Source organism: Dromaius novaehollandiae, chromosome 21, assembly GCF_036370855.1.
Source record: "Dromaius novaehollandiae isolate bDroNov1 chromosome 21, bDroNov1.hap1, whole genome shotgun sequence".
NCBI classification, from domain to species: Eukaryota; Metazoa; Chordata; class Aves; order Casuariiformes; family Dromaiidae; genus Dromaius; species Dromaius novaehollandiae.
Genome location: NC_088118.1, coordinates 1,343,699 through 1,354,760, shown reverse-complemented (window position 1 = coordinate 1,354,760; position 11,062 = coordinate 1,343,699). Strand labels below are relative to the sequence as shown.

The 11,062-nt window shown below is 56.5% G+C and overlaps 1 long non-coding RNA gene across 1 annotated transcript; it reads left to right on the top strand.

Annotated features, from left to right (window-relative positions):
* The first annotated feature begins 1,209 nt into the window (after positions 1 to 1,209).
* LOC135330513 (uncharacterized) lies at positions 1,210 to 2,015 on the top strand. The gene is made up of 2 exons (XR_010392533.1): positions 1,210 to 1,588; positions 1,785 to 2,015. It is a non-coding gene; the product is annotated as an uncharacterized LOC135330513 (long non-coding RNA).
* The last annotated feature ends 9,047 nt before the right edge of the window (positions 2,016 to 11,062 follow it).

The window sequence follows — 11,062 nt, the reverse complement described above, 5'->3', positions numbered from 1 at the left end:
GAGAATTTGCGTGGGGAAATGGGAATGGAAAAACCTGGCATTTCCCAATTGAAGCATGCCTTTACTTTGCATTCCCCGGGAAATCTCTCTTGTTTTCATGCCGGTGCAGGGTGGGAGGGGGCAAAAGGCAGCTCCTGAAACACCTGAGCATGCTACGGCGAGGAGAGGCTGATTCCTGAAACAGGAAATTGCTTAGCAGTAATCGCTTAAAACCAAAAATAAATCCAGGATTGCCAGGGTCTCCAGTACCTGTTTTAATTATTGCTCCAGTGGGATTTTCTCAGAGATTATATTTCCCCTGAAAATAACAGCGGTAACTGTTATCACTTTATTTTACAGCCCGGGCTATTTGTTAGCTGTGAATGAGCAGGGTCGCTGCTGAGAAGAGCTTACGGGACCTGTTTAAAGGCAGAAAGCGCCGGCTTTGCTCTGCCCCTGCTTGAGGAGCATTGCCTTTGCTTGCCGCGAAAGCAGCCAGGTTTGCGCCCAGCTGCTGGCTCGGGGCCTCATCCTGCCCAGGAGAGCACCAGCCGGCTCCTCCCGGGCTGCCCGCGGGAGAAGGGAGCCGGGATGCGGGGCAGCTCTGCCGGAGCTGCGGCACATAGCCCGTGTCTCTCCAGTCCCATAATTGCAGTTGGGAAGTTTTATCTCTTTAATTTGTTGCCTATCATGCATTGTCTGATTAATTGTTGCTCCTCTGCAGGGAGGACGGGAGTTTATAGAGCAATATAGCGCTAGCGCTTGCTTTCCACAGCCGCGGAGCCCCGAGGAGGCTCGGCGGAGCGCTCGCGATGCGCCGTTGATAGCCGTGAGTCGGCTGGCGGGCGCAGCCAAAGCGCTTTATTAAAACGTACACGCTGGATGCATCGGGATAAATACAGCCAGGAGATGCGGAGCACGCGGCGTTGCATGCACATGAACCGGGGCAGCCTCGCCGGGACGGCAGAGCTTGCACAGCGAGTCCCCAGTCGTGCCAGAGTCTAATCGCCGCCGCGGTCCGGGCTGCGTCGAGCCGCTCGGCTTGTCCTTCGGCTCTGCAAAAGCAGAAATAGCTGCAAAAACTCCCTTTATGGCGGCATCTCGGTCGGCTGTGCGAGAGCCCTCTCCCGCGGCGGTGCTCCCGCGGTGTTTGGGAGGCCGAACAGCCGGTGGGGGACGGTGCTGCGGCGGGGCTGCCGGCGGTGAAATGCGGCTGAACGTTTCCAGTGCCGAGTAAACCGTATGTCTTCATAATTTGATTGTGCGCCGGTCCCACAGGTGCCTCCCAGCTCTATTGAACACCGATGGAGTTATTTAGAATCATAAATAATATTATCAAAGAGGGTCTACTGGGTAAACAGAGTCAGTGCATAAATAGTCGGAGCGTGATATTGATTGTTCTTAGCCGACTAATGAATTATTCTGTGTAAGGGCCCACGGAAATGAAGCCCAGCGCTGGCGAGGCGAGGGCCCTCCGAAGGGTTTCCCGGCAGAGCGGCTCGGCTCGGCGGTGCCGGCCACCGCGGCTGGGCGAGGGATCACCAGGACCTCGTGCCGCGCGGCCGGGGCGAGCCCGCAGGGATCTACTAGAGACGGCAGCTCGTCGCAGGTAAGTTGCAAAACGTTTTCCTGAACTTCGGTCCTGTGAGCTTCATCTTTTCCTCCTCGTTTCTCATCCAAGATCGCTTCCCTCCTGCCTTCCATCCCTGTTCTGCAGCTGGATGCGCTGCGTGGCATTGAGACAGCTAACTTTAAAATATATTATGCAGTTGAAATGGTTTTGTTCTTTCTCCTGCCTTTTTCAGCCATGAACTCATCAAGAAAGCCGTGGGGCTGGAGGCAGCGACCTGAAGCAACTCAGTGCAGACGGGCCGGGGGGCACCGGAGAGCAGGAGGAGCGCGTGGGAGAGCCGGCACGGAAAGCGCGGGAAGCCAGTCCGGGCCATCCAGGTGCAAACGCCCTGCTGCCAGGGCAGAGGCATGCAGAGCCGAACCACACTGCTTTTCAAATAAAAGCAGCTTGGCCCATTGCAAAAGAGCGTGTGTGCCTGTTTCTGTGGGTCCACGCTAAAGGTTACGATGGCATCCCCATAGCAGGAGATTTGCAGTGCTACCAGAGCGGGTTTTGCATGTGCAGAGGACTTCCCTGGTGCGGTTTGGTTGGTACATGTTCAAACAGTGCTTAGAAGTTTCTCATTTCATGCAGTTTTCCTTTTTTGCTTTTCTTCATGGTTTGGAGCCTTTCGATTTTGTCGTCTTCCAAACGCCAGCAAAGTGGCTGTTCTTGCACCGAAACCCAAGAGCTGCTGAGGCAAGTTTCCCTCAGCTGAAAACCAGCCCTCTGCACTTGGCAGTGGCACTTATCTGCTAATCACACCAAATATTTTCCCAGAAATTCACCCATTCAGGAGCTTGTCACAAAAACCTCAGCCTCGAGTTGCTTTTCACTTAACTTGAAATGTGTAAATTATTGGTTATTGTGTTTCCATCTTACATTTGGTATTGAATTGTCAAAAGTTATTTAAAATTCAAAGTGAAGAAAAATAATACTGCCACTCTGGCTGCCATGAACGCAGAGATTTGGGGCGCTCGCCTGGGGAAGGGGTGACAAAAGCATGCTGTCCCCCCCTGCCCCCCCCCCCGCAAAGGCCCCTGGGGGAGTGAGCAGTAGCGTAAGCACATCACAGCTCTTGGTGTTTCGAGTGGGGAGCTTCTGCTCTGGGAAATTAATACTGATTTTTAGCAAGATAGCTTATGTTTTACTGCATCATCTTTTCTCCCCCCTGCGAGCTTTGGTTGCAGCTCTGGTTTACACAGTGAGCCACGTTGCTTTCCCCTCCCAAACACAGCTGGGTCAATTCTCACAGCCCCTTGGCCACCTCATTGAATGTTACTGAGTCCATCGCTTTCCACTGATACGAGAGTATTTCTTTCTCTGCCTATTTATTCTTTTCTGCCTGAAGCCCAGAGAGACATGAGCACGGGTTTAACATTGATTGCGAACCAAGAAACCCGAGTGTTTGCTTAAATTTTTGCACCGCCGGGCAGGGCTGACGCCGGGCAGGGGGAGCGCGTGTGCCCCACGCGCGTCGGGGCGGGAAGGGTTAAACCAAGCCATCCCAGGACCCTAACGTCCAGCCCAGCTCGGCCCGTTTAATTAGCGTCCCGCGCTCGGTGCGTTCGATGGTGTTTTCCCCCTGGGGAGCCACGTGCCGGCTCGCAGACGTCGCCCGTTATCTTGCAAGCGCTGGGAGCAGAATGCTTCTGCAGTAACCTCATCAAGGGATAAGCTCGGATTCAGATAAGCTTTTCAAGGAGGAAGCCAGGGTTATAATTTTCAGAGACTTCTGAATGTCACCTCCAATTTCCAGCTGCTCGGCTGGAAAGCCGGTTTTTGGAAGCCACCCAGCCGGCGATATTGGAGCGGTGACCCGTGGGCTGGGGCCGCCTCGGTGCCTGCTCCGCGCGAGCCTGGCAGAGCCCGGACTTGGAAGCGCTCGAGATTTCTGACTTTATAATAACGCAGCTTCTCAGAAGTGCAAATTGCAGAGGAATTGGTGCTAAACTCCCTATTAACTACAGAGCCCAAGAAATCTTTAGTGTCCCAAATTACCTGTCACTTCCCCTGTAACACGGCAGAATTCTGTCACTTAAAAAAAAAGGCCATAATTTGAAATTTCAGTGAAATTTCTGATGGAATCGGCAGCCAGCCGCGCCAGCTTGGCGTCGCCCTGTCCCCGCGCCGGGCGGGATGCGGGCCGCGTCCCCGGGCCATGCCGGGCTCATCCCGGGCCGCGCCGGCTGCGTGCCCCGCCGGCTCTCGCCTGGGTCGAGGAGCTCAGGCGTTCGCAGACGCCGCTTATGAATATTCAGAGCCGGGTAGCCAGAAAACACGGCGCTGCCTCTTCCCCCTCCCCTCCCCTCCCGCAGGAAAACGTGCCAACTGTGAGCATCCTTCGCGGAGCTGGTGTTATTTCCCCTTGCAGGTTGGCGGGGAGGCCTGCTCGGTACCTGCCGCCAGGCAAGGAGGCAGGTCGGTGCCTGTGAAGGTGAGGAAGCAGGGTACAGAATAAAAACCCGGCTCCTCCCTGTGCTCCGGGCCAGGGGAGAAGCCCTCATCTGTGCGGCTGAGAGCCACCCTCGGCCCCGGGGCTAGCGAAGAAGCAGCCGTGAAAGCTAGGAGAGGTTCGGGTGAGCTGCATTGGAGTCTGATTAGGATTCTGTAAAAACAACGGTTTAACACGAGATGGACATTAAGAAAGACCAGAAAATCAGGGGGCAGCAGGAAGTTTCCATTTTTTTTCTTTCTTTTTTTTTTTTTTTTAATGAATACGTTGCAAGTTGGGTGCATTCGCAGGATTCGGCTGCCCCCCTGCTCGCTCGGGGCCGGAGCTGGCCTATCCCGGGGACCAGGTATGGAAAACGGGAATGGTTTGGGGGCTGCTCCTTTCCTCGCCTCTCTGGTCCTGCTCTGCCAACAAGCTGTAAAGGGAAATCTTAACAGCGGGTTAAAAAAAATTAACCCAAAATGCCAAGTTTGCCTTCGCTGGGGTTCGGTCCCGGAGAAAGTTCGCGTTGCAGCTTAGCAAGGGGGGAGCTTCTCCCCCCCCCCCCATGGGGTCCTGCGGGGCGGAAAGCGGCTCCCGGGGAAGCCCCCGGGTCGGAAGCGGCCAGCAGACCCGGCAGTACCTCGGTGCCTTTTCTCCCTGCTCTTTTTCACTTGTTCTCCCTGCTGGCTGGATCAATAATTAAGCATATTCTAAGTAGTGCAGTTTTGCTTGAAATTTTCCATTTGGCTTGTGCATTAGTTGGAAATGAAATATTTAGAGGACAGAATACAGTAATAAAGCCGGAGCACATTTTCTGCTGCTATATTTTATTTATTTTGTTTAATAATGAGGTTCTGTGTCTGCCTCCACCCCCACTTCATATCAGTGGCTTTTTCCTCTTCCCCTTTCCTTTGCAGGCAGCGGATAATATTCCCCTTCTGAAAAAATAATAAAGCCAGGCTTGTCTGACAAATCTCGGGTGCTGCGAGTGTTCAAAGGAGTTTCCCACGAGGCTGCGAGAGATGGAGAGCGCAGGAACCGGTGTCTCCGCGCCGACGCAGGCGCCAACCAACGGGCTCCCTGCAGGGGCGAAGCAGGAGGAAATCCTCCACCTAAAATCACTTGCTTACTTCTCCTAAACCCTGAAGGCTTTCCCGGGAAGAGAAGGGTTCTCCCCAGACAGGAGCAGAACCCAGCCCCCGTCTCCCCCCCTCGGTGCCTCTGCATCTTCCCTTGCTAAATCTGTTCCCTCGTGGCTGGGGTCTCTTTCCTGCCTCCCTCTGCGGCTTTGGGATGTTTGCAAGAACTTGTTCCCCGGGGAATTTCACGACTAAACTGCCGATGCCAACAGCGAGGCAGGGTGAAGGCAGGAAAGCGTGCGTATGTACGGAGAGAGGGAGAAATTGGCCTTTGGGGGGATACAGCACCCGGCGTGCCTTTTAACCCTTCGCGGGCCGGTCGCATCCGGAGGCGTCGCGGGGAGGAGGGTGCCGCTGAGCCCCGGGCCCTGCAAGCACCCACCGCGCGCGGCTTGCTCCCTGCCAGCGCCTGCTGCGAGCACCGACCCCCGCGAGCCGGGAGCCGCATCCTCGTGCGGGGAAGAACACCGAAATACCAGCTCGTCTCCTTCACAGCTTTGGGCTCCATAGCCTGTCTTCCCGCAACGGGTGTGGTGGGAAATGGCAGCTCTGTCCTGAGAAAATCTGGAGACTTCGATGGCTTTTTTTCCCTGTTCTGCTTTTGGGATGTGAAAGCAAATCTGAAGTTCTCAAATTGAAATTACGCCAAGGAAATCCATGTCCTATACGCTAAAGCGCTTCATTTCAATAGCTTCAAAATATTTTGCTGAGATTTTGATCTTTTCTTCAAAACCTGTTTACAGTAAAAAAAACTGTGCCTGTGTATTTAAAAGAGAGTGTTTCTCACAAGCAGTGTGTCTAGAAATGCACACTGTCGGAAAAGCAAATGCAATTTTCCATCAAAAAAAATACGTAGCATTTCCCGGCTAGAGGGGCAGCTGTGTTTCCAAACGCATAAATCCTTGCAAGTCTGGTGCCAGCAACCTTTGCCTGTTTAGCAAACACCTCGTCACCGCTGCGGGCGGTTTGCATTCGTTGGTGACACGGCCGTGCCTCGGGTGCGAGGTGGGGTCGGGTCCCGCTCCCGGCCCCGGGGCCTCCGGGGCTTCCCGGCTCGGCACTCGCGGGCTCCCGCGGTGCGAGGGGTCCCAGCGCTCGCCCGGGTCTGCCCGGGCGGCAGACGGCATCTTCTGCCCGTAACAGTCATCCCAAAAGCCGGTCAGTCACTGCTGCTCCGCAGCGCTGCAATTTGGGGGAAAACAGAAATCCTTCCATTTCAGGTGCGGAAGAGCTAAGATAACTAATTATTTGCACAGCTTGCCTCGCTAAGCAATTCCGTGCTTCAGACAAACATTTTGTATACATTCGGACCAGGAAATTAGAGAAAACCCATCGAGCAGTGTTGATCTTGAGACCAGCCTCGCCGCGCCGCATCCAGCCGTGTTTGCGAAGCCACGCCATGCATCTTCAGCAAACTGGGGGTGCCAAAAAGTGTCGTTTTTCTAATATTTGCCCAGCCTATTGACTTGTGCGGTGCCCTCCGGGAGGAAAGGCTTTTGCAGAAACTCGGTCGCCAGGGCGGAGGGGTCCCTGGGTGCGGCAGCACCGGCGGTGCCACGCGCGGTACCGGCAGCGGGAGCCGGGGGGACCCGCGGGGATCGGTGGTGTTTGCTCCCACCGTTGCCCCATCCGTACACAGGCTCCGATCGCAAACGATCCGTGCTGGGGGGGCGCAGCCCCAGAAGCTGATTTCCAAACGCACCTGCGGATCCTCGCCTCCGTCATGCTGCGTTACGGCAAACGCATTTATTTCACCCAAAAAAGGAGGAGGCAAAGCCGACCCAGGAGGAAGCTGTCACACCACAACGTGCAGCGATGCCCGTCCTTGGACCAAGCAAATGCACTCAGCAAGCAAGCACGTCTCAAGGGGGAAAACGAGGGAACTTGAAAACTAATAATTCACCTTCGGGCCAGCGGGGCTCGGCTGCTCCCCCCGGCGCGCAGAGGTGCTGGCGGTAGCAGAGCCTTCCCGCTTTCGCCCTTCTCCGGCAGCTTTTGCTCCGCTCTCCTCCCGCCCGCGATTGCGCGTTGTCCTCCCGGGCAGTAAACAGCACATGGTGCCTTTCACCCAGGAGATAAGATTGTTCGGCCGCAAAGTCACCGGCGCCGTGTGAATAGGGAGCCCCGGGGAGCGCCGGCGCTTCGCCGCGCGTCCCCCCCCCGACGAAGCGCCGCTCCCCAGGCAGCCGGGCCTTCGCCCCGCCGCGCCGCTTCTGAAGGGCACCCGTTGCACGGGCAATTTTTGTTTTCTTTTCTTTCTTTCTGCCTCCTCCGCTTTTCCGATTGCATTTGTCAGGTGCAGCCACCGAACAATCGCTGCTTTGTGCGAAAATTCCCAGCAGGAGCGGCCCAGGCGCTGCTGCCGCGTCTCCCTGCCTGCCTCCTCTGCAAACCGCTGCGTTCCAGGGGCTCGGTACGCCCTTGAGGCTGAAGAGCCGGATAAAACTTCCTTGTGTCCTTCAAGCCTTGCTTTCCCGCCTGGCGTTTCCCATCCTTCCCTGCTCTTTTTCCCCTCCTGCGTGCCTTCCCCAGGGACGCCCTGCGCCCGCCACGGCGGAGCCGCTTCCCGGGCCCGCGCGCGGATGTCCCGGGCCGCGGCCAGGGCAGCGGTGCTTTGGGAGCAGCTCCTCTGCACCTGCGGGGCCGCGTCCTTGCCCGGCCGTCTCGTCCTTCCCCCGGTCGCTGTCTGACTGCGGCAGACCCGTTTCGGAGGCCGGGGCGGGGAGGACCGTGGTGCCCTCGCCAGCCTCTTGCAGGGGGGCACTGAGACAGCACGTCTGAGCATTTAAAATACATTAAAGGAGTGCTCCCTTTGAAGTGGGGAACTATTTAATCAGAGCGAAACAACTTTTCAAAAGATTTTTTTTTTTCTCCTTTACCTTCAGCTGTCTGGCTTCTCCTGTGGATAGTACCATGAATAAAACATGCATATCCCAATTAAATCTTGATTTAATTTCTCTTCTTTGCAAAGCTGATGAACTCGAGCGCTTTCATAAAGCCACGCGCATTAGCATTCTTTTGTGATGCACAATCCAGCCAGAGGAACAAGGGACTAAAAATAATCGCCCGCATCTCTCGTGGCCTTGCCGAGCGCCGCGCCGGCTCGGGGAGCAAAACCTCACGCGGGCTGATGCTCCGCAGCAGCATCCCCGCACAGCCGCCCGGGACGGGGCTGCCCAGATCCCGGGACGGCGGCGGGAGGGAGGAGAAGCCGTGCCCGGTGGCATCGTGCCACCTGCCCTCCTCTTGCCTTCCCCCCCGAAAATCTGCCCCCATTGCAGCGGTCCGGCATGGCAAAGCACCCACTTCCAGGCGGGATGCCCCCGGGGCTGGCTCGTTCGCGTCCCCGCTGCCCCGCAGATCGCCAGCCCGGCCTGGCCCCGTGTCCCTCGCGCGGCGCCGGGCGACCACGCGATGAGCCGGCCGTGCCCGCGCCGGCCGCAGCAGCAGAGCCGGGATGCAACAAGTGAGCGGAGACGCGCGACGGAGGCTGTAGCAGAAAGCGACCGCCTCTTATTTCTCCATCTGCTTAAAAAGGTGCAGTAAAACAGGCACGTTTGTTCTTCACTGCAGATTTTTATTGCTTTCCTTATTGCAAATAAGAAATATTTTCTAAATGAGTGCTTCAGCAGCTTAATCACGTGCCGGGAACTGTTATTTAATGTATTCCTTTCCGTCGCACTGAACACTCATTTCTGCAGACTGCTCACTCTGAAAGCGGGAGACAAAGAGCGGGATAATATTTTCAGCCCCCCCCCGCAGAAAGGCCCAAGGCGACTTTTCGTGACACCGCAGCCGTCGAAGCAGGCGCTGGTTAGCGGACGCAGCACCTCGTGCAGCGCGGTGCGGAGCCGGCGGCGAGCGGCGAGCGCGTCCCGGCAGCCGAGGCTGCAGCTTCCCCTTGGAGAAAACCGGCGTAGCTTGCTGAGGAAAAATGGTTTATCATAGATTTCCTTGTGCACGCAACCTCTAGAATAGATAATCCCGTTAATTTGGGCCTGCCCGTCGTTTCAGCTTCTTGGCACTGATCAATGCTCTCAAACTTAACATAATGCTTCCGATTGCCCGGTTTTGTGCTACAGCGCGTTCCTGTTTTCCCCTGCTGTCCGGTAGCCTGGTCGTACGGAAATACCGCCCTGGGCATTCCTAGGCGCCGGGAGCATTTCCAGGCATCCAGCGACCTCACCTAGCAGCCAAACGTGGGGACGATTCTTGCCGAAAAATTTTGCACGTGGCTTTCCACAAAGTTCAGTTTCTGGGCAAAGCAAACATGCCAACAGCTTCCTCTCTCCAAGTCTGGGCTCTCATCAAAGAAAGAAGTGAAACCCTAAAAACCAAAGCACTTCACGCTTTCCTTGCAGGGAACGCTCTTGTTAAAGAAAAAAGAAAGGCAAAAAAAATCCTTTTAGAGCAAATTTCAACCAGAACGTCGCTTTTACCATTCCATTTTTAATAGGGATTTTTAAAATTCATCTCCTGCGTGGCTCCAGAGGAGCTGCTGACATGTCGCCATGGCGATGGTCCTCGTGACATCGCGCTGGGGACTTTGGGCAGGAAAACAGCGCGTGGCGCGGCTGCCGCCGGCGGGGCCGGGGCTGCGGGGCCGGGCGGGTGCCGGGGCAGCCGCAGAGAGGGAAACCGTGAAACAGGGCCGCTTTCAGGGGTCCTTGCAGGAGGTGACGGCCTGCAGCCGGCTGCCCGGGTTCGCTTCCTTGACAGACGCGCCACCCGCGCGCGGCCCCTTCCTCGGCCACCGCTCGCGGCCGCGCGGGAGGAGGAGAGGCAGCCGCCGCGCTCCCCGGCTCATTGCAAAGCAAAGGTGTCGTGCGCAGGGGGGAGAAAGCAAGCAATACAGTGCTTTTACCTGCTCAGCTGGATAATTAAAAGCTGCCTGAAGCACTGCTAACCTTTTCCATCACGGCATCGTTCATTATAAAGCCAGAAAGAATTAGCTATGCTGCGTTATCAGATAGAGAAAAATATTAATAGCAAAAAGGGGAAAGAGAAAGGAGGAATTTTGGGTAAGTTAATTAAACTACACGTCCTCGACGACTTATTAAATAGCTGGACAGGCTTCCTTGGGCTCGGCGTGTCCTTGGGAGCGCGAGATGCTATCTTGGAGGAAGGAACCCGTCCGCGTGAGGAACGCGTCCGTGTAACGACAAGCCCACCGGCGTGCTCAGCCCGGGCATCGCACTGTAAGGCAAACGCAGGCAGTTTCAGCCTTCGCTCCACGAGGCTCTGCTTCGAAAGGGTCTGCCACGACACGCCTCGCGAGCAAACACCTCCGCCGCTTCGTCCCGTAGGCAAGCCCCGGCGGAGGCTGCAGCGCCTGCCGCGCTCCGCTGCCGCGGCTTTCCCATCCGGCACTGCTCCGCGAAAACAGGGACATCGCTCCCCGCGACAGCTGCGCTCTCAGGCCGTGGCGAACCATGTTGCATAGCTCTCAGCTCCCCGCCTCACCTCCGAACACGTGTGCGAGCGGTGCTGAAACGCTCCGCAGCCTGCGCGGGGTTAATGAAGAGAGGCACCCTCGTGCTAGGTTGCAGGGCAGAGCTCAATTAAGTTGGGAACTGAAAAGGATGATTCCATTAAAATGCATTTATTCCCTGTGCGGCTGCTGGTACGCGTCACGCTGAGGAATATCCTCAATGGAAGTTTGTATTTTACCAACTCTGCTTCCCTCTCCTTGTCCTCGCCGAGCGACTAGGGAAGCAGAGGAGCCGCCAGTAAACCCGGCTGAGCCAAATGCTCCGTCCGCCCAGCCGCGAGGAGCCCGGGACCCGAGGCGAGGGCGAGCCGGGTCGGTCGGAGGCAGGAGCCTCGTCGGGACGGGAAGCACGAGACCGCGGAGACGCTGTGAGCTGGGATAACTGCCACCGGATTTACTGACTC